Source organism: Schistocerca cancellata, chromosome 3 (genome assembly GCF_023864275.1).
Source record: "Schistocerca cancellata isolate TAMUIC-IGC-003103 chromosome 3, iqSchCanc2.1, whole genome shotgun sequence".
NCBI lineage: Eukaryota > Metazoa > Arthropoda > Insecta > Orthoptera > Acrididae > Schistocerca > Schistocerca cancellata.
Genome location: NC_064628.1, coordinates 866,750,003 through 866,772,163, shown reverse-complemented (window position 1 = coordinate 866,772,163; position 22,161 = coordinate 866,750,003). Strand labels below are relative to the sequence as shown.

The 22,161-nt window shown below is 43.8% G+C and overlaps 1 long non-coding RNA gene across 1 annotated transcript in view; it reads right to left on the bottom strand.

Annotated features, from left to right (window-relative positions):
- LOC126177127 (uncharacterized) overlaps positions 1–22,161 on the bottom strand; it is a 561,360-nt gene that overhangs the window by 93,576 nt on the left and 445,623 nt on the right. The window contains exon 3 of the long non-coding RNA XR_007535753.1: positions 21,100–21,201. This is a non-coding gene — a long non-coding RNA (uncharacterized LOC126177127). The remainder of the gene's footprint in view (positions 1–21,099; positions 21,202–22,161) is intronic.

The window sequence follows — 22,161 nt, the reverse complement described above, 5'->3', positions numbered from 1 at the left end:
CATATTGCTTCTAGAACGATAATTAAAACATCATTAGTTCGGGATAAACTCTGCCGACGCGTAGCAGGGCGATGCTCTGCGACTACACAGTAATTTGCAGTAAGCCAACACACGTGGAGCGATTAAATTATGGAACGTTGCAAATGACGCGTAATACATTGCCGTGTTAATGCACGGTACGGTCACTGAAAATTTACTAACAGCAGGTGCTCTGCACACACGGGCAAAAATGTTAATTTCGTGACAGTGAACGTATCGGTTGGTGTAAGTCATCAGGGAAAACAATTCGTACCCATCGCTAATGAATGTAAAGGGTCAGAGCGGCAATTTTCTGTTCGCGCGTTTTTGATGCGGAATAACATTAAATGTCTCTTTTGCCAACAAAAATTCATCGTCTTCAGAACGGTACACGCGCCCGAGACCGCTGTTGTGTTGGAGACATGTAGACGGTTCAAATCCCGGAGTTTTAATGGTTATTATTTGGACGACAGGGGGAAGAGAGGTAGTTAGCTTAAAGTTCCTGACCGCTAGACTATGTGGTCGTTTCCGATGTCGATCTGTTCGAGGAATGGGAGGCGCGAAGCGGTGTGGCCGGCTTTGACGCTCTTGGCGAGTAATAGCCTACGTGTCCCATCACTTTTTTCTACCCCTTAGTCATCACTTATCAACAACGCGAAGGCAACCGTTCAATGTACGGGGCGTTAAGGGCAGAGGGCCATATAGTTATAAGAGACAGTACCGGACAAAACCACGAAAAAAGTTTTCTGCTTACGTCGTTCGACGGTACATGACGGTTACTGCTGCTGAGTTGCTCTTCTGAACAGCATCCCAAACGATCAAATCAGATGCGTCTGTACCTCTGGTTTCTCGTACTTCAGGTACTTGGTCTATGCACGGCTCTGTTTATCGCTCACAAACAGTTCTGTAGTGATCGTTTTTCCAAGTTACTGCTATGCTAGTGACAATTTGTGAACAGTGACCAGGAGAGGCACGGAAATGAAGGCACCCCAGCGCATCACTATGAGACTGCCACGCCAGAAGAAAAAAGATGGCCACAACATTTACGAAAAGTCTATGTAACGTCAGTATGGCCTTATTTTAAAATTGATTTTGTAATGCCATTTAGCCGGATGACGAGGTTTACCTCTAAAAAAATTCGCTAAATAAATAAGTAATACAATAGTTTCCAATTGTGTGACGTAGCGGTAATTAAAAAAAACCTTTATATATTACTTGAGACAGTCACGGTCGAAAAATAGTCAAAATGGCTTTAAATTCGTTTCACGAGTGTACCGTGAATATCTGGAATCTGGTAAAACATCAAATCTCCGACATCGCTGCGACCGGAAAAAGGTCCTGCAAGAACGGGACCAACGACGACTGAAGAGAATCGTTCAACGTGACAGAAGTGCTACCCTTCCTCAAATTGCTGCAGATTTCAATACCATTCAACGAAACATCATCGATATGGGCTTTCGGAGCCGAAGGCCCACTCGTGTACCCTTGATGACTGCACAACACAAAGCTTTACGCGTCGCCTGGGCCCGTCAACACCGACATTGGGCTGTTGATGACTGGAAACTTGTTGCCTGGTCGGACGAGCCTCATTTGAAATTGTATTGAGCGGATGGATGTGAATCCATGGATCCAGCATGTCAGCTGGGGACTGTTCAAGCTGTTGGAGGCTCTTTAATGGTGTGGATTCCTGATACGTCTAGATATGGCTGTCTCTGATCACTTGCATCTATTCTTGTCCATTCTGCATTTTGACAGACTTAGGCAATTCCAGCAGTACTATGCAACACGCCACGCGTCCACGATTGCTACAGAGTGACTCCAGGAACACTCTTCTGAGTTAGCATTTCCGCTGATCACCAAACTCCCCAGACATGAACATTATTGAATATATCTGGGATGCCCTGCGACGTGCTGTTCAGAAGGGGTCTCCAGCCCCTCGTACTCTTACGGATTTATGGACAGCCCTGCAAGATTGATGCAGTCAGTTCCCTCCAGCACTACTTCAGACATTAGGCGAGTCCATGCTACGTCGGCCGGCCGTAGTGGCCGAACGGTTAAAGGCGCTACAGTCTGGAACCGCGCGACCGCTACGGTCGCAGGTTCGAATACTGCCTCGGGCATGGATGTGTGTGATGTCCTTAGGTTAGTTAGGTTTAAGTAGTTCTAAGTTCTAGGGGACTTATGACCACAGCAGTTGAGTCCCATAGTGCTCAGAGCCATTTGAACCATTTGAACCACGCGACGTCGTGTTGCGGCACTTCTGCGTGCTCGCGGGGGCCCTACACGATATTAGGCAGGTGTACCAGTTCCTTTGTCTCTTCAGTGTATAGTGATGTAGGTACAAACCCGCACGCATGTACGTACACAAACACACACACACACAAAGAAAGGGAGAGAGAGAGAGAGAGAGAGAGACAGAGAGACAGAGAGAGAGAATTTAAAAGTAATAGTGCAGTAAATAAATGAGAATTTTTTTGCTTCACCCATAAAAGAGGCTGTACGGTTTTACACTTTTCTGATTAAAGTCTTGTTTTCTATACGTTTGAAAAATTCTGTTGCTGAACAGAAGCGTTGATGTAGTAACAATAATATAAGGTTTCCACTAAAAATTAAGAATGATGGAACAACATTTATCTTATGTGGAACACTACTGTAAATTTGTATCACACTGTTTTTAGTGGAAGTTTTAAAAGCTTATGTTCTAAGTGATTTTAAATCGAACTTTCCTTCTGCCGTATACCATGACATAGATATTGAAATTTTTATGTTGCGCATCCTACAGGCAGAACAACTTGGTTAGCATATTGAGAAGGGAGCAAATGTACGTTTTAATAGCACTAACGCAGTAATTTTACGCGTGTCCATTTACGCAAACAAAGAGTGTGATTCACGAGACAGATATAGCCGACAACTGCCGTTGGGGGATGCTGCGGTCGCAAATCACGATGAGAGGAGCACGTTCCGTGTGATGCAGCGGCTCATTTGCTAGCGTGCTCCAAACATAATGGAAACCACGTGTGGCGTGTTTACCGATGAAAAACACGTCCCGTGTGAGGGTGGATTTGGGGAATCATGGAAAACGTGAGTTCGAATCGGTCGCTGGGGAACTGAACTTCCGTCCTCCCGGATGCGAGCCTGTTATACCGCTGCCTAAGCCACCTTGCTCGGTAATGTGAATGTCGGTGAGACATTAATCTAAATTTCTTGAACTTCTAGACCGGTTCAGGACAAGAAAAAGAGCAGAACAGCCTCAGACCAGACGGAAGAATGATGAGACTATAAGAGAGGAAACAATACCGTTCTTTATGGCCACTCAGTGGGTAATCACTAATGTAGAACTCAGCAGTGGAAATGGCAAGCCAGTACATCTATGCCAACGCAACTTCCAGTCAGCTTTCGAGAGAAAGGTAACAGCTACACTTAGGAATAGGTTTCTTTATCTAGCGGCTAATTATGTACTAGTTGCTCTGACTGTTAGAAAATCACGAGCTATTCCATTCGCGTCGGTACGACTACGCTGGGAAAAGACAGTAACGCCAACCCTAGAGCACAATAATCTCGCAGCTGCCGCTGGCGCAATCACAGTGCGTGGGTTAATAATACAGCAGCGCAAAAGTTGTTTTTATAGTCGGGAAACGTGAGAGCGAACACGATCTCGATCGAGATTGCTTGCGTGTAGCGCGCACACTCCAGTACCGTGATAGCAACAGCTACGTAATTCGCTACTGCATTTGAGGGCATTACCTCACAGAGTCCCCTGTCCACCTCATCGTAGGCCTATATCTATAATAATTAACTTTTTAACAGAAGTTACTGGGTGAAACTGTTTGTTTTACCGGACTAGTTTCGGGAGTTGTCCATCACCAATGGTACCTTCGGTCTTTCTTGTTATCTCTGATGGTGTATTTTGGTATGAGAGAACATTTTATCCTGTCTGAGAGTAATAAGAAGTTGGTTAGATACCGCTGACGATGGGCAACACCCTAAAATAATCCGCTAAAAACTACTATCAACAAGCAGTCCGTATCAAACAATTACTTATTAATATTTACAATTTCTACAAGCTGCAGAAGACATCATATATAGGGTGTTTCCGAAAGAGCATCCAACAATGTAACAGGACATAGAGAATGCTCCATTAAACAATTTGATTGGGGAACATTGGATCGGAGAAGCCAGCTTAAGCAGATATGGAAGTAAACTTGTCTACCGCTTTGTCTGAGATTACTGTTTTCCAGCTTATTTACAGCTAACATGTGTACAGGTTTATACGTACTGTGCTGTTTATACAGGGTGTTACAAAAAGGTACGGCCAAATTTTCAGGAAACATTCCTCACACACAAATAAAGAAAAGATGTTATGTGGACATGTGTCCGGAAATGCTTTATTTCCATGTTAGAGCTCATTTTAGTTTCGTCAGTATGTACTGTACATCCTCGATTCACCGCCAGTTGGCCCAATTGAAGGAAGGTAATGTTGACTTCGGTGCTTGTGTTGACATGCGATTCATTGCTCTACAGTACTAGCATCAAGCACATCAGTACGTAGCATCAAAAGGTTTTGCAGTCAGTGCAATGTTTACAAATGCGGAGTTGGCAGATGCCCATTTGATATATGGATTAGCACGGGGCAATAGCCGTGGCGCGGTACGTTTGTATCGAGACAGATTTCCAGAACGAAGGTGTCCCGACAGGAAGACGTTCGAAGCAATTGATCGCCGTCTTAGGGAGCACGGAACATTCCAGCCTATGACTCGCGACTGGGGAAGACCTAGAACGACGAGGACACCTGCAATGGACGAGGCAATTCTTCGTGCAGTTGACGATAACCCTAATGTCAGCGTCAGAGAAGTTGCTGCTGCACAAGGTAACGTTGACCACGTCGCTGTATGGGCAGTCCTACGGGAGAACCAGTTGTTTCCGTACCATGTACAGCGTGTGCAGGCACTATCAGCAGCTGATTGGCCTCCACGGGTACACTTCTGCGAATGGTTCATCCAACAATGTGTCAATCTTCATTTCAGTGCAAATGTTCTCTTTACGGACGAGGCTTCATTCCAACGTGATCAAATTGTAAATTTTCACAATCAACATGTATGGGTTGACGAGAATCCGCACGCAATTGTGCAATCACGTCATCGACACAGATTTTCCGTGAACGTTTGGGCAGGCATTGTTGGTGATGTCTTGATTGGGCCCCATGTTCTTCCACCTACGCTCAATGGAGCACGTTATCATGATTTCATACGGGATACTCTACCTGTGCTGCTAGAACATGTGCCTTTACAAGTACGACACAACATGTGGTTCATGCACGATGGAGCTCCTGCACATTTCAGTCGAAGTGTTCGTACGCTTCTCAACAACAGATTCGGTGACCGATGGATTGGTAGAGGCGGACCAATTCCATGGCCTCCACGCTCTCCTGACCTCAACCCTCTTGACTTTCAGTTAAGGGGGCATTTGAAAGCTCTTGTTTACGTAACCGCGGTACCTAATGTAGAGACTCTTCGTGCTCGTATTGTGGACGGCTGTGATACAATACGCAATTCTCCAGGGCTGCATCTGCGCATCAGGGATTCCATGCGACGGAGGGTGGATGCATGTATCCTCGCTAACGGAGGACATTTTAAACATTTCCTGTAACAAAGTGTTTGAAGTCACGCTGGTACGTTCTGTTGCTGTGTGTTTCCATTCCATGATTAATGTGATTTGAAGAGAAGTAATAAAATGAGCTCTAACATGGAAAGTAAGCGTTTCCGGACACATGTCCACATAACACATTTGCTTTCTTTGTGTGTGAGGAATGTTTCCTGAAGGTTTGCCCGTACCTTTTTGTAACACCCTGTATAGGGTGTTTCCGTAAGAGCGTCCAAAAATGTAACAAGACAAAGAGAATGCTCCATCGAACAATTTGAGTGGGGAACATTGGATCGGAGAAGCCAGCGTAAGGAGATATGGAAGTAAACTTATCTGCCGCTTTGTCTGGCATTACTGTTTTCCAGCTTATTTACAGCTAACATGTGTACAGGTTTATACGTACTATGCTGTTTATATATGAAGTGTTGGCAGAAGTGCCAACACCTTGTAGTTAGAGGAGGCCGAAATGCACGCTATAAGCTCACACAGGATGGCGTGAGGTCTGGAACAGTGAAGTAGTTGAGTCTAATAAATAAAGTACGAAGCTCTTGGAATACTTAACTTTATTCCATAATTGGAGAACATAGGTCTTGATTATACATAAGTGCAATCTCCATCAATTGGTAATGGCGCCTTGCTAGGTCGTAACAACAGACGTAGCTGAAGGCTATGCTAACTATCGTCTCGGCAAATGAGAGCGTATTTGTCAGTGAACCATTGCTCGCTAAGTCGGCTATACAACTGGGGCGAGTGCTAGGATCTGTCTCTAGACCTGCCGTGTGGCGGCGCTCGGTCTGCAATTACTGACAGTGGCGACACGCGGGTCCGACGTATACTAGCGGACCGCGGCCGATTTAAAAGCTACCACCTAGCAAGTGTGGTGTCTGGCGGTGACACCACAATATACATGTAGACACTTTATTTCCTGCAAGGAAACAAAGAGGACGTGCCTGATTACTAGGAAGTCATGGTTATTAGGAAGTCATTTACTTATCCATACGGCGGCTCTGTCGTGTCGTATTTACATCGCCCCATGACAGAACGTGCTATGATTCAACGACAGACCCATTCAGTACAGTACAATGATGGAGCAGTATCAGAATTCACTCATATGCACCTTGTGTATGCGGAAGAACGTTGCAGTGTTCTCGCTGCTGAAAGGCTGTACAGGAAACGATTTCCTAACAGGCATCATCGGTCATGACGAGTGTTTATTTCTCTCGATCGGGGAATGCGAGAGCCTGTGTAATGTCCCCACAGCAAATACCCTCTACCACGCACCAATTAATCATTTTCAATCAAATCATCCACATTCATTCACTTTGGTAAAAGTTATCTGATCTGATTTTCTCGTAATATATGCGGCGACAGCTAGTCGACGCCAAAGTATTTTCTAGTGCATTTATTCTTTGAAATAACAGAGATGCATATATGCATTTTCCATGGTTGTTGGAGTGGCAACTAGGACAGCTTCTGGAGTAGCTGTTGAAGGATTGACGTGTTTCTGAGAGATACATATTCTGCTTTTCTTCTCGCTAAAGCGAGCCAATTGACATTTGTGCCGCTAGCGGTTTGTTTTGAAGAGAAAGAGATTGTAAAAGGAAAATAATTAAGGCGTGGAATCACCGGAGATCTGGACATGTAATGGAGATGGATTTAATACATGATTTCCTCCATACATAAGGTTTGTGACTTTTTTGTTTTGGAGTGAATGAACGACTGAGTTTTTTTCTGAATCATTTGTTGATCACGTCGGCCCTGTAATTAGTGGGGAAGTTTCAGCTGTGTCAAAGAGAGCCTGCAATCACTGAGTCTGTGTTAAATCGTCCAAAAAGGCTTCGTACACATCTGGAATTCGCAATCTTTCGTAAAAGGAACAAATTGTCCAAACGATTGATTCTCCCGACTGACTGCAGTGTTTAACAGTAATAATAAATGTAAAGATCTCTTACAGCAAGCCAGCCGCTGATTACCAAGACGAAGGACTCCACCAAAGATTCTATTTGGCTGATTCTTTTTATCACTATATCACGTAATGAAATCTTATATTAAAAACTATATATATAGATCAAGGAGAGAGAGAGAGAGAGAGCGAATGAAAATAGAGATAATACTAATGATCCTCCATTAGTCTAATTTTTTGTCTTATCACGGATCAGCCAAGAACTGGGAGGGCCTTACTTTACTGTATAGACTTATGTGTGAAGGTGAAAGACAACAGATACACGTCTGTACAGACAAGACATTACACAGAGATAGCGGATAGCTGCATTGACCATCTATTCTTAGATTAAAGAGACGGCAACTTATTATCCGAACATTAAAATGTTAAACCTGGTTCACTAGAAATAATGAGGGACCTGACAACATGAGGACCACTCGCACTCCAGATTTTGGGAGGTGGTGCTGGAACGTGTTGCAGCGGTGCCCACTACAACTACTCGCCGTGTTGCACTTGAAATAGGCGCTGCACGTACTAGCGTGTGACGTTCTCCACGAACAACTATTACGCCCGTATCATCCACAACAACCCCATGCAATGCTTGTGACTCACTTTGCGCCAAGGATCGCATTGTGTGAGTGCTTGCTCCAACAATGAATTGATCGACCAGATTTCCTCCAAATCGTGTTGTTTACTGACGAGGCCTCATTTGATCGTGAAGGTCTTTCGAACAGCAGGAATGTGTGGGATTAGAAAAACCCTCTCGCTCTAGTAGAGTGACACCATCAAGTACGTTTTGCTGTGAATATCTGGGCCGGCATTGTAGGGGAGCCGGCCAGGGTGGCCGAGCGGTTCTAGGCGCTACAGTCTGGAACCGCGCGACGGCTACGGTCGCAGGTTCGAATCCTGCCTCGGGCATGGGTGTGTGTGATGTCCTTAGGTTAGTTAGGTTTAAGTAGTTCTAAGTTCTAGGGGACTGATGACCTCAGAAGTTAAGTCCCATAGTGCTCAGAGCCATTATAGGAGACAATTACATTGGGCCATATCGATTACACGGCGGTCTGAATGGCCACATGTACTTGAGGTTCGTGCAAAGAGTTGTACCTGAGTTGTTGGAGAACTTACCCTTGACTGTTCGTGGGAGAATGTGGATACAACACGACGGTGCACCGCCTCACTTTAGTGTAAATCTCCGCAACCATCTCAGTTCTGTATTCTCTGGTCTCTGGATTGGAAGGGGACGTCTTATTCCATGACCTGCGAGGTCACCTGACCTGAATCCCCTCCATTATTTCCTATAGGGATATATAAAGCCACTTAAAATGACACCCCAGTGGATACAGAGATGGAATTAGTTGCCAGAATTGTAGCTGCCTGTGATTTATTTCGAAGCACACCAGGGATATTTGTCAGGGTGCGTCAGAATCTTGTTCGCTGATGACATGCTTGCATTGAGGCTGATTTTGTTACGATACAGTACAGACGGTACGTTCATGTTTTAATGATAGTATTTGCAGTTAACTGTGACTAATGTAAACAAAATGTATACAGTAATGTGATTTTATTCCTATTATCTCCATAAGCTGGCTTCTCCGCCCCCAAATTGTTCAGTGAAGCATCCTCTACATCCTATTAAATTTTTGCACGCTCTTACGGAAACACAGTGGGCAGTAACGGCCCTAAGGCACACCCTTGTGGTGCTCCTGAAATTACTTGTCTATCTGACGACATCGCCCCTTGAAGAACAACGCTTGGAGTTCAATTTACAAGGGAACTGTTAATGCAACGAAAAGTAAACTTTTACTAACGAGCCGGCCGGAGTGGCCATGCGGTTCTGGGCGCTACAGTCTGGAGCCGAGCGACCGCTACGGTCGCAGGTTCGAATCCTGCCTTGGGCATGGATGTGTGTGATGTCCTTAGGTTAGTTAGGTTTAATTAGTTCTAAGTTCTAGGCGACTGATGATCTCAGAAATTAAGTCGCATAGTGCTCAGAGCCATTTGAACCAAGCCATTTTACTAACGATAAGTGATAAACACGCGAGGGAATACTGACCCCACGATAATCTTACATTGACGAAAGGCAACCGGAGTTTATAGCGCCGTAGAATTAGATAAAAGCGTTTGGTAATGTTGACAGCAACAACACTTTTGAAATCCTGAAGTTATCAGGGATAAAATACCGAGAGCGAAAGTTCATCTGTTAGTCGCTCATAAGCCAGACTGTATTTATTAAAAGTCAAAGGAAAAGAATGGGAGGCACTGACAGGGCAGGATGTGGGACGGGTTTGTGGCTTATCCTACACCTTAATCAATCTGTAGAGACAGCAAACATTAATGGAGGCTAAAGAGAAATCTGGAAAGGAAATTAAAATTCAAGGAATATAAATTAAAAGGAGTTTAAAGTCAGCCGATGTAATTCTAATTCTCACAGAAATGGCAGAGGACTATCAATTTCAACTGAACGCAATTGACAGAGTCTTGAAAACAAGTTATAAGATGAATATTAACAAAACTAAAGCAAAAGTAACGGAGAGTAGTCGATTTCAGGTATCCAAGGAAAAAAAAACGCACTACAAGTAATACAAGAGTTTTTCTATTTGAATAGCAACGTGACAACGTCAGAAGTATACAGGATATAACTGCAAATTAGCAACAGAATGGATAATGTTTTATAAAAAAATGTTTGTAACACCGCACGTAAATTTCTTAGACATTCTGTTATCAAAATGCCTGGAGTGAACGCTATATGGAAGATACACAGTACAGACGAGATGAGAATAGAAGTTTTTCAAATGTGGTGCCACATAAGAACCCGGAAGTTTAGAAGGGTGATTAGGCAACTAATGGAGAGGTGCTGAGTAGAACTGCGGCGCAACTCGACTAAAAGAAGCGGTAAGTTGATAGGACAGATCATAAAGCTTCAAAACAAAACCTCCGTCCGAACAGGCCTTGAAAGCGCCACTATACGACTGACTACCGTGTCATCCTCAGCGGGCAGAGGTCACTTGATGAGGATATAGATGGGCATGTGGTCAGCTAGTTAGTTAATCAGTTAATTACTTGTTTCATAGATCATCTGAACATTTCTTTTATAGAAATGATGTGGAGCAAGTCAGTTTACAGGATATGCATACATGATTAGTGTTAACATTAATAAACACATTATCATTTTATACCTGTCCATGCAACTTCACCTACAAAAAGTTTTTTTGTATTTTTTATGGCTACCAGTTTTTAACTAGAATTTCGTCAGTGGAATAGAAGGAGCTGCCCAGGAGACATGATTTTAAATCATTTTTAAAACTTGCTTCACTACCAGTCAGAATTTTATGTTATTGAGCACTCTCTCTAAACACTCCGTCTTCAGGACACGAGTGGCCTACCGGGACCATCCGACCGCCGTGTCATCCTCAGGGAGGATGCGGACAGGAGGGGTGTGGGGTCAGCACACCGCTCTCCCGGTCGTTATGATGGTATTCTTGACCGACGCCGCTACTGCTCGGTCGAGTAGCTCCTCAATTGGCATCACGAAGCTGAAAAATAGCAACAGTGCATGGCGGCTGGACGGTCACCCAACCAAGTGCCGGCCACACCCAACAGCGCTTAACTTCGGTGATCGCACGGGAACCGGTGTATCCACTGCGGCAAGGCCGTTGCCCTATGTTATTGAGCAAATGAACAAAAATATTTATTGCTGCATATTGAATTCCTCTCTGAACCACTGACAGCTTTAACGATGCGTAATAACGATTTTTTCCCTCTAGTGTTGTGGGTAGGTATATTAATGTTCTTCTCAAATTGTGATGGTCTGTTTATGATGAATATATGTTGCGACGGGGCAGTTAAAATGCCTACCACTTTGAAGAGGTACCTACATGACGTCCGTGGGCGAACACCACATATTATTCTTACTGCTCGCTTTTGTGCGATCAATACTTTCTATGTGAAGAATTATCTTAGACAATTATTCCATACATTATTCAGTGAAAATATGCGAAATATGTCAGGAGGTTGATATGTTTGTTTCCAAGAATAGCAATTATTCAATGAACAAAAGCAGCTGCTGACTCCTGCTCATGTGCTACGTCAGTTGTTGGAATGACTCTACTTGTTGTAAAGAACTGAAGGTAGTGTGGTTTTTCAATATTTAGGGACAGTCCATTTTCAATGAAGCGCGTAATAATTCTTTGGAAAATATCGTATACTAACTCTGTTGTTGCTTTCTCTGTAGTGGGATTTATAATAACACTAGTATCGTCAGCAAACAGTATCAGTTTTGCTTGTTGAATGCTAAGTGGATGGTTCAAAATGTTCAAATGTGTGTGAAATCTTATGGGACTTAACTGCAAAGGTCATCAGTCCCTAAGCTTACACACTACTTAACCTAAATTATCCTAAGGACAAACACATAAACACCCATGCCCGAGGGAGGACTCGAACCTCCGCCGGGACCAGCCGCACAGTCCATAACTGCAGCGCCTTACACCGCTCGGCTAATCCCACGCGGCTAAGTGGATGGTTATTTACCTATAAAAGGAATAGGTGTGGACCGAAAACTGAACCCTGTGGGGCTCCCTTTGCGATTTTAACGTAGTCATTAAAAATTTCTACCTTTCCGACAGTAATTATTAAGCAGAACCTCCTTTTGCTCTCCCAGCCGTTGTAATTTTTCGTGATCGGAGTCGCAACATTCCAGTCAAGTAGCTCTTCAGTTTGCCTCACAAGGACTGAGGACACCCAGCTTGCCAACAACGCTCGGCATACCCGGACGGTCACCCATCCAAGTGCTAGCCAAGCGCGACAGCGCTCAACTTTAGTGATCTGATGGGAACCGGCGTTACCACTTTGGCATTAAAGCTTCAACAAACAATTTTTTAATGGGGGGGGGGGGGGGGGAGTGTGAGCGAGTAAAATCTATACAGAGAGCGCAACGCTCGAATACGGTTGATGCAGTCTGCAGTAATACAAGAGAGACTTACAGAGGATAGGTTTGCGTGGAGAGCTGCATCAAACCGGACTGTACACTACAACAACACAGCCGGTGGTAAACAGTCCTGTAACTGCGCAGTTGAAGTCGTTTACGTTTTAATGCACAAGCGACCGGTTTTAGAGTGCGGCACCGCTGCCCGATAACGGCTGTACAAATCCCGAAGAATGCAGATACACTTGAGAGCGGTCCAAAGCACAGCCGGATTAAGAGGTCAGCTCGCCGCCAGCCGGCCCTGCGTGCCGATAATCTCCCATTTGGCGCAGTCACGGCAGAGCGCCGCCCAAATCAGAACTGCAAATGGAAACGCGCGGCCCAGCAGCACGTGTTTCGCACTTTGTCTCTCCCTCGCTTAATAGGGGGAACAAATGTTTGTCGCAAACGATCTGTTACAGCCGACCAAGTACGCCATAATACTAAACGACACATATCGCAGTATTGGAGACGCTGGGTGTTTGCGCTGTTTTGAGATGTAGACACAGAGGAGAAAATCATGGCGGGTGGCGTCGAACCAGCAACAAGAAAGTAATAAACTGAGCACTTCGTGGCAGACTGAACTGTATTCTCGGCCACGACTCGAAACCAGAACCTTACCTTCCAAGGACAATGCTCTTACTGAGTGTACTACATTTTGTTTTTACTTAAAGTCTTTCATTCTGATGAAATAAAAAGAAACTACAATGTTATACTAATGCTGATGGATAAACGTAAACGAAAACGTAGTCCATGGGTCCTGGCGGAGCTACTAGTACCGACCGACCGCCATTTGAGATGTAGACACAGAGGAGAAAATCATGGCGGGTGGCGTCGAACCAGCAACAACAAAGTAATAAACTGAGCACTTCGTGGCAGACTGAACTGTATTCTCGGCCACGACTCGAAACCAGAACCTTAGCGTCCAAGGACAATGCTCTTACTGAGTGTACTACATTTTGTTTTTACTTAAAGTCTTTCATTCTGATGAAATAAAAAGAAACTACAATGTTATACTAATGCTGATGGATAAACGTAAACGAAAACTTAGTCCATGGGTCCTGGCGGAGCTACTAGTACCGACCGACCGCCATGTCATCATCCGACAAAGGCGTTATGGGACGCGATATAGAGTGTCGTGGGTCAGCGCACCACTCTCTCTGCCACTGGCAGTTGTGATCTGGAACAGCTATTATTCGCTCAAGCATCATCAGTTCATATCACGAGGCTAAGTGCATCCCGTTCCACTCTTACCAGCAATAAAAAGTCCCTGGTAACACCGGAAATCGAACCCGGGTCCTCCGAATAGCAGTCAGCTGTGCTCTGGGCATGGACACGGACACGGACGATGTCGATGGACAGCTTAACCATTATCATCATACCTTTCAAAAAATGGTTCAAATGTCTCTAAGCACTATGGGACTTAACATCTGAGGTCATCAGTCCCCTACTTACACCTAACTAACCTAAGGACATCACACACATCCATGCCCGAGGCAGGATTCGAACCTGCGACCGTAGGGGTCGCGCGGTTCCAGACTGCAGCGCCTAGAACCGCTCGGCCACCCTGGCCGGCCTGAGCCAACAGACGACCAAAACTGTGAGAAATAACCGTAGAAATCAATGTGGGACGTACGGCGAACGTATCCATTAGGAGAAGTGTGCGGTGACATTTGGCGTTAATGGGCCATAGCAACACACGACCGACGCGAGCGCCTTTGCTATCATCACGTTGTCGCCTGCAGCGCCCCTCCTGGGCTAGTGACCATATCGGTTGGACCAGCCGGAAAACCGTGGTCTGGTCAGACGAGTCTCGATTTCAGATGGGACGGCAAGAGATGATGGTAGGGTTCGAGTGTAGCGCAGACCCGACGAAGCCAAGGACCTACGTTGTCGATTCCCGGCGGGGTCAGGGATTTTCTCTGCCTCGTGATGACTGGGTGTTGTGTGATGTCCTTAGGTTAGTTAGGTTTAAGTAGTTCTAAGTTCTAGGGGACTGATGACCATAGCTGTTAAGTCCCATAGTGCTCAGAGCCATTTGAACCTACGTTGTCAACAGAGTACTGTGCAAGGTGCTGGTGGCTCTATATTAGAGTGAGCTGTGATTACATGGAATTGACTGGTTCCTCCGGTTCAAATGAACCGATCACTGACTGGAAGTAGTTATGTTCGGCTACTTGGACACAATTTCCAGCCATTCATACACTTCAAGTTCCCAAACAACACTGTAATTTTTGTGGATGACAACTCGCCATGTCATGGAGCCACTTTTGTTCTTGATTGCCTTGAAGAACAGTGTGGCTATTCAAGCGGATGGTTTGGCCACGTAGATCACCCGATATGAATGCCATCGAAGATTTTTGGGACATAATCGAGAGATCCAGTTTGTGCACCATTTCCAGCATGGGCAACACATTAGCATTTATGGTCGGCTATAGAGGGAGCATCGGTCAATATTTCTGCAGGAGACTTGCAACAACTTGATGAGTCCATGCCACGACGAATTGCTGAACTACGCTGAGCAGGAAATTAGGGGGTATTTCATGAGTTTTGACATCTCAGTGTGTATTACACTCTCATACGTAACTTTCAATTTTCTTTGTACCTATATAAGATTTTATCATCCTTCGTGTTTCAGCGAGAGAGCGTGCTGGTGGTCATCATTATTTTAGTCCGTATCCTGTCAAAGCAGTAGCTGAGAAGGGAGCGAAACCGGGCTGTAACCTATACCCGATGTTACTCAATCTGCACAGTGAACAAGCAGCGAAAAAAACCAAGGACACATTTGGAGAGAGGATTAAACTTCAACGAGAAGAAATAAAAACACTGAGGTTTGCCAATGACATTGTAATTCCGTCAGAGAAAGCAAAGAACGCTGAAGAACCGTCGAACGGAATGGACAGCGTCTTGAAAAGATGTTATGAGCACCAATAAAAGTGAAACAACTGTAATGAAATGTAATTCAATTAACTCAGGCGACGGTGATGTATTTAGATTTGGAAACTAGACACTAAAGGTACTAATGAGTTCTGCTGTTTTGGCAGCACAGTAACTGACAACGGCGTAAGTAGATACGATATAAAATCTAAATTATCTGTAACGCGAACAGCATTTTTGGAAAAGAGGAGTGTGCTAACACCGAATGCAAATTTAAGCGCTAGGAAGTCTTTTTCTGAAGGCATTTGTCTGGAGTGTACACTCGTATGAAAGTGAAATATGGACGATAGAAAAATGCTCAAACTTAGATGGGTAGACTGAATAACTAATAAGGAGGTACTGAATTGGGTAAAAAATAATTTTATGACACAACTCGTCTCCCTGAGTCGCATCCTGGAACATCATGGAATAGCGAGTTTGGTAACCGAGGGAAGTCTGGGGAGTAAGAACTGTAGAGGGAGACCAAGGCTTGAATACAGTAATCAGGTTCAGAAAGATGTAGCCTGCTGGAGTTAAGAAGCCGGCACAGTCTGGAAAGGTTCATCGAACTGTCTTCCGACTGAAGAACACAACAACAACAGCAAAAACAATAACCTCTCGAAAGCCATAAGAACACAATTGTGTACTGGCAGTTCATAGTTAGCTCCTAGATAAGATTTTTGACTTTAGTGTTGCAATGCCAGTAAATCGATAAATTCCTATAAGTACGCTTGGCTTTGGCGAGAAAAATGTGAAATGACCGAGAAGCCAGACATAGTCATTGTAGTTCCAATCAGCCCCAAAACACTGTCGAAGTTTATCGTCTTTATGGCGGTTCCCACGGAGAAAGAGTTTTACAAATGCTTACAACTTACTTCCTGTGGTAGGTGTGTGTCATATACGCTTCAACACCTGAGGGGGTCAGTTAACTTTAAATTTCTTAGCTATCCAGGCACGACTAACGGCTCGTCCTCATGGCTTTAGTTCTGCCAGTACGTCTTACCTGTCCCCCACTTTCCAAACTTCACAGCTGCTGTTCCCCTTGCAAGAGAGCTAGCGCCGCAAGGGATACAGGAGAACTTCTGTGATGTTTCGAAAACAGGAGAAATAGGAGCGAGGTATTAGCAAAGGTGAAGGTGTGAGGGCGGGCAGTGAGTCGTGCATGGACAACTCAGTGGGTAAGAGCACTGCTTGGGAGAGGTTCCAGGTTCGAGTACCACTCCGGTCCCCAGTTTTACTCAGTCAGGAAGTTTCACAGAGCGCGCACTCCACTGCCGTGTGAAACAAGTGAAACAATTATTCTGGATGAACGGAGCACTTTAAGCTAAGGAGCCAAAGCACAAGTGTTAATGAATGGCAGCTCTCTTTAAATGTAGTGAAATGAAAAATAATGTCTAAAATAAAGAAAAGATCCCAATAGTATAGATAAAAAGATAAGTAGTTGTAATATTTCTGGCTTAGTCAGCTATCATATTAGGCTCCAAGAAGCTGTTCCCAGAGCAGTGGAGATGCAAGAAGTACAGATGACGAAATGTGGTGTGAGGTACCTGTGACAGATGTTAGATTCGGTACCATTCCCGTGAGAAAGACCGCCTGCATAATGCTACTGCTCTGTGATTGGCTGCTGTGTTCGGAGCAAGGGCGCCAAAACGTTAAAGTATAGTTATTATTATAAATTCAACTATTCATTGGAATGACTTCACTTTTTAATATAAATCTCTCTCAACAGCTGACTACCAATCAGTCATTTTAGAATTATTAAAAACAATTTAAATCAAAAACAAAAGACTGACGAAACTGCAGACGAAGCACTTCGGAAGCGTTCGGGTCACGCCTTTTCTGGTATGGCGCGCGAAGTGTTTCGGGCTGTTCGTCACTGTGCATTAGGCAGTCGAGAAGAACAGACATGTTGTCTGTCGTAGGATGTGTTTCCAGTTTTTATGTAAGTTCCTGTTCGTCACTTTGGAGTAGGCAGTCGAGATGTACAGTCATGTTGTCAGTGGCAGGATGTGTTTGCCGGTATTCAGTATTAAAAGACTCACTCCGGTAGTCATGAGGCACAGACACGTGCCACAAACAGTGTAAAGATACATTTTCGTAAACATTGTGTTTGATCATGTACTTTGCTGTATCAGAAGGTATTATATTAAGATCATGTAGTCTTCTCGTGTGGTTATATTAAAATACGCGAGTGGCAGCCCAAAGAACAGAACCTCGCTAAAGTCAGTTTCAGCCTCAAGATACAGAACCTACGACCTACGTGTTGTTTTCTGGGCTGGGGACATCGACTTGAAGACAGCAGGTGAGTGAACTATAACAGAACCTTCGTATTCCACACAGTGCAGTGCAAACAACTAGGCGCCTCAAGTGTACTGCATGCACAGTACAAAAGTGCTCAGTGACACGTCATCTGCAGCAATGCAGAGGAGGTAAAGGGGGATGATCGTTATTAACACCAACCATCAATTCATTCTTCCTTTCTTGTCGTACAGTGCATATCTTGAACGCTTCACATCGTGTACGTATTTAGGAGCACTACTAAGTAAACTTTAATAATTCAATCAATTATCAAGAAATAACAATATCTTTACAAAAACTAAATGATCCACCATTTATTGTTCAAATGTGTGTGAAATCTTATGGGACTTAACTGTTAAGGTCATCAGTCCCTAAGCTTACACACTACTTAACCTAAATTATCCTAAGGACAAAGACACATACCCATGCCCGAGGGTGGACTCGAACCTCCGCCGGGACCAGCCGCACAGTCCATGACTGCAGCGCCTAAAACCGCTCGGCTAATCCCGCGCGGCCCAACATTTATTATTCGATTAATAATAATAATAATAATAATAATTTATCTATTTCTAGCATGTGGTTCAGTTAAGAGTTATTAGTAGGAAACTGCAGCTGATATTATCTACGAATGCGTACTAATGCCATTGGCTGACAACATACTAACGATTTAACGTTATCAGTTTGCTCGTTGTGATGCTTGTTTGCCTAAGGTCCGAATATGATTCGATTTACGAGGAATTATTTATTAGAAAAGTTTCGCTGTTTCCGAGTATAATATGAGCTACGGTTATTCGGGAAGCAAATATTATTTTCGAGACTCATGGGAGCCATTATCAACAGTAGCAGAGTCTGGAAAAGTAGATGAGACTGTAAGTGTATTTCTAGTTTACTTTTTGTGTGATAGTTCTGACTCTTTCATTTAGTAGCATGTTTTTTTCCAGTATTTTGAGATAATTATTTTATATTTTTTATTTTTGTGGTTTCTGGCGTTTCTAGCAGATACCTGTAGCTACAATACTAGGCTATGGTTCGATTTAGTGTCCAACAGTTCATCTACAGTGTTTGTAAATTCGTAATGAAATGATGGAATCTACGGGTACTAGGCACTATCAAAGACTCCTCTTTATCCGGCACGGTGACTACGTATAGCGGTTATGAAATGAGACGATCAACGTACGATCAGCGACAGTGAGTCAGAAGCTCGTGGTCTAGCCTGCACGGTAGATCAGCGCGTTCTGTCAGGTCAACCCTCGGTTGTCAGTCTGAAAGATGTTATGCCACATTCGCAAATAACTATTGACGATACAACGGCGAAGAAATAGATCGGGGAAAAAAAAAGAAAAAAACCGGTTAGCGTCGCTGTCTCAGGATCGTGGGGTCACTGGTTCGATTCCTGGCCGGGTCGGAGACTCCCTTCGCTCGGGTACAGCGTGTTCGTGTTCACCTAGTGATTTCTTCTCATGTTCATCACAAATATGAGGAAGTTGCCGAAATGGCGTCACGCAGAAACATTTGCACTACGCGGCCGAAATGTCCTAAACGGTGTCACCGCGCCAATACTACCACACTACCATTTAAGCATTAGCGAAGGGGAAAGATACACCTAGATTTATTGGGTTCTGGGAAAGTCCATTTAATATATAACGGAAAGTGCAAACAAAAAGCTCGTGCAACCAATTCCAGCGTTCGGGTCCTTCTCAAATAAACACATCATTCGACTTCGAACAAATTGAGAAACGCGCTGCTACGATCGTAACAGCTGGATAAGACCACACGAAAGTAATAAAGAATGTTTAGGGATCGTAAATGGGAATTCTTGAAAGAAAGGTGAGATTTGAACAGCCGCCCGGGGTGGCCGCGCGGTTCTAGGCGCTACAGTCTGGAACCGCGCGACCGCTACGGGCGCAGGTTCGAATCCTGCTTCGGGCATGGATGTGTGTGATGTCCTTAGGTTAGTTAGGTTTAACTAGTTCTAAGTTCTAGGGGACTAATGACCTCAGAAGTTGAGTCCCATAGTGCTCAGAGCCATTTGAACCATTTTTAGATTTGAACAACCTGCTTACGACGGAGTGTGTCGAACCTCTGCTGTCTATGAGTACCCACGTCTGACGATAAATGTTTGTGTGATTTGGGGAGTCAAAGACATTCCAGTCTGCAGTTATCGACCTTGTAAAAGAAATCGATCTTTTATACACGAAAGTCAAGAGGTTACAGAAACTGTATCACAGCTACAACGATAAATACATCGTTTACAAGGATTGTACATAGACTTAAGTGAAAAAAATGCCTCTTCAAATATTTTATTTCCCGCTTATGTTTCATAAAGTTCGATGTGGGTATGAAACAGAAATCCAATTTTTGCCGTTCCTGACCTAGCGAAACCTCTTGATTTCTATTCTCCAGTTCTGCAGCGTAACGCGGAATATTTTATAGGGACTCCGGGAATTTTGTGTTTCTTCAAGCAAAGGGAATTAAGCAGCGTGACAGGTTACATTGGAAAGGCCACTTCGTGAAACACCATTCCCTCTTTCGCAGCATGTCTGTTTTCGATTTACTTCCATGTTCTGAGAATCACAAGTTCATTATACAACGGTGTGCACAATTTGTCGGAATTCTCTTTGAGGGATGAGATTTTGTCGCATCACTCGTGGATCTACCCAGTCCAAGTGACCGCGTAGAGAAACAGTGGCGCGTGAAGTTTCCAACATCACAATGAGCAGGGGAGTTTCGCGTTTGTGGAAAGGACATCATATTATACGAGTTCCTGCTACTTTCCGCTGCTTCACTGCTTGCTTTCCATAGTATGTAGCTAGTGAATCATAAAATAATTTAATTTCTTACTAGCTCTCTCTCTCTCTTTTCCCCTTTGTTTCCAATTGCATATTCTTCACTCATAGCGTCCAGTCCTACCTCGACACTTTCTATCCCGAACACTAGTTTGCCTATCAGTCACACATTCTAGTCCGTTTGATCCATGTGACAATACTGAATACCTTTATCTAGGCGATTTTACTTCTTTCATGGAAATACGCGTGCAAAATCACATCGCAATGTTATAAGGGAAAGAACTTCCCATACAGTTTCCACTCAGGGTTCACATATAGTCCGAAAGCAAATGTTTCACTTGTTTTTTCGCATTTGAACGGAGTCGCCAACTTGATACACTTCACGTTTCCCCACGGAAATGCGCTCCCTCCCAAAAAGCGATGCAACACACGGAACAAATATAGTTGTAAAGAGGCTTTGATTGTAGCTGAAGAAAACTAAAGCAGAAATGTCTTGATACAGCATATTTTAAGGACTCGAAGAGAGTATCTGTGCTTACCGTATTATTTCTTATCTTGCTGAAGGCGCATTACGTGGCACGGCAATGTCAGCTGTGTGATGTACGTTACGACTGATAACTGCTTCTCGCGACGATCTGCAACTGGAAAACAAAAAACAGCTGTCTAAATAACAAGAAAAGATGAGGTTTTCTACTATGTAACCTGCAAACATCCCACCTCCAATTCTTGTAAGTATCGAACTCAACGCATGAAACACCTCCAAATATCTTATTGCTTTACAAATGAGTTAATATGTTAAATACATGGGGTTAAGCATGTAAAAGCTTTATGGTTGAAGACGCAAAACTCTACTATGTTGGCTTTATCAGTTTCAGACTATTCACCCATAGCCTAAAGAAAAAGTCAAAACCGCAATTGGTAAACCAAAAAACTGATACTTCTTTATTTATTTATGTAATATCAAAAAAATGGTTCGAATGGCTCTAAGCACTATGGGACTTAATATCTGAAGTCATCAGTCCCATAGAACTTAGAACTACTTAAACCTAACTAACCTAAGGACATCACACACATCCATGCCCGAGGCAGGATTCGAACTTGCGACCGTAGCAGTCGCGCGGTTCCGGACTGAAGCGCCTAGAACCGCTCGTCCACCGCGGCCGGCTATGTAATATCTTTTTGCCAAATAGTGTATAGCGTCAAACTGTTTATTTTTAGGTTTGATCACAGCAAAAGTCAGCAATAAGGGCAATTTATAATTTCTTGGAAATACTATGGCATCAACTGCGCAATTTACGAGACGGGCAAGTCACGAAATACAGTTGGGTTTTATTGTACTTTTAATACAAATAATTAAACTAACAATGGTTAAAAAAAGAACAAAGTGTACTTTACAAAACTAAACACGTCTTTAATATAATTCACGTAAAGTTTTTGTGGGACTCTAAGTGAGAAAAAAGTTGAGAAAGGTAGTACATTACATTTCTAGTTTGTTGGAACTCGTAAAATCCTCTCATCACTAAGCACTGGACGAATATAGCCTGGGTAATTTGAGCTCCGTTTTAAGAAAAGCTCATTTTTCACGCGTCTCATTGTTTATG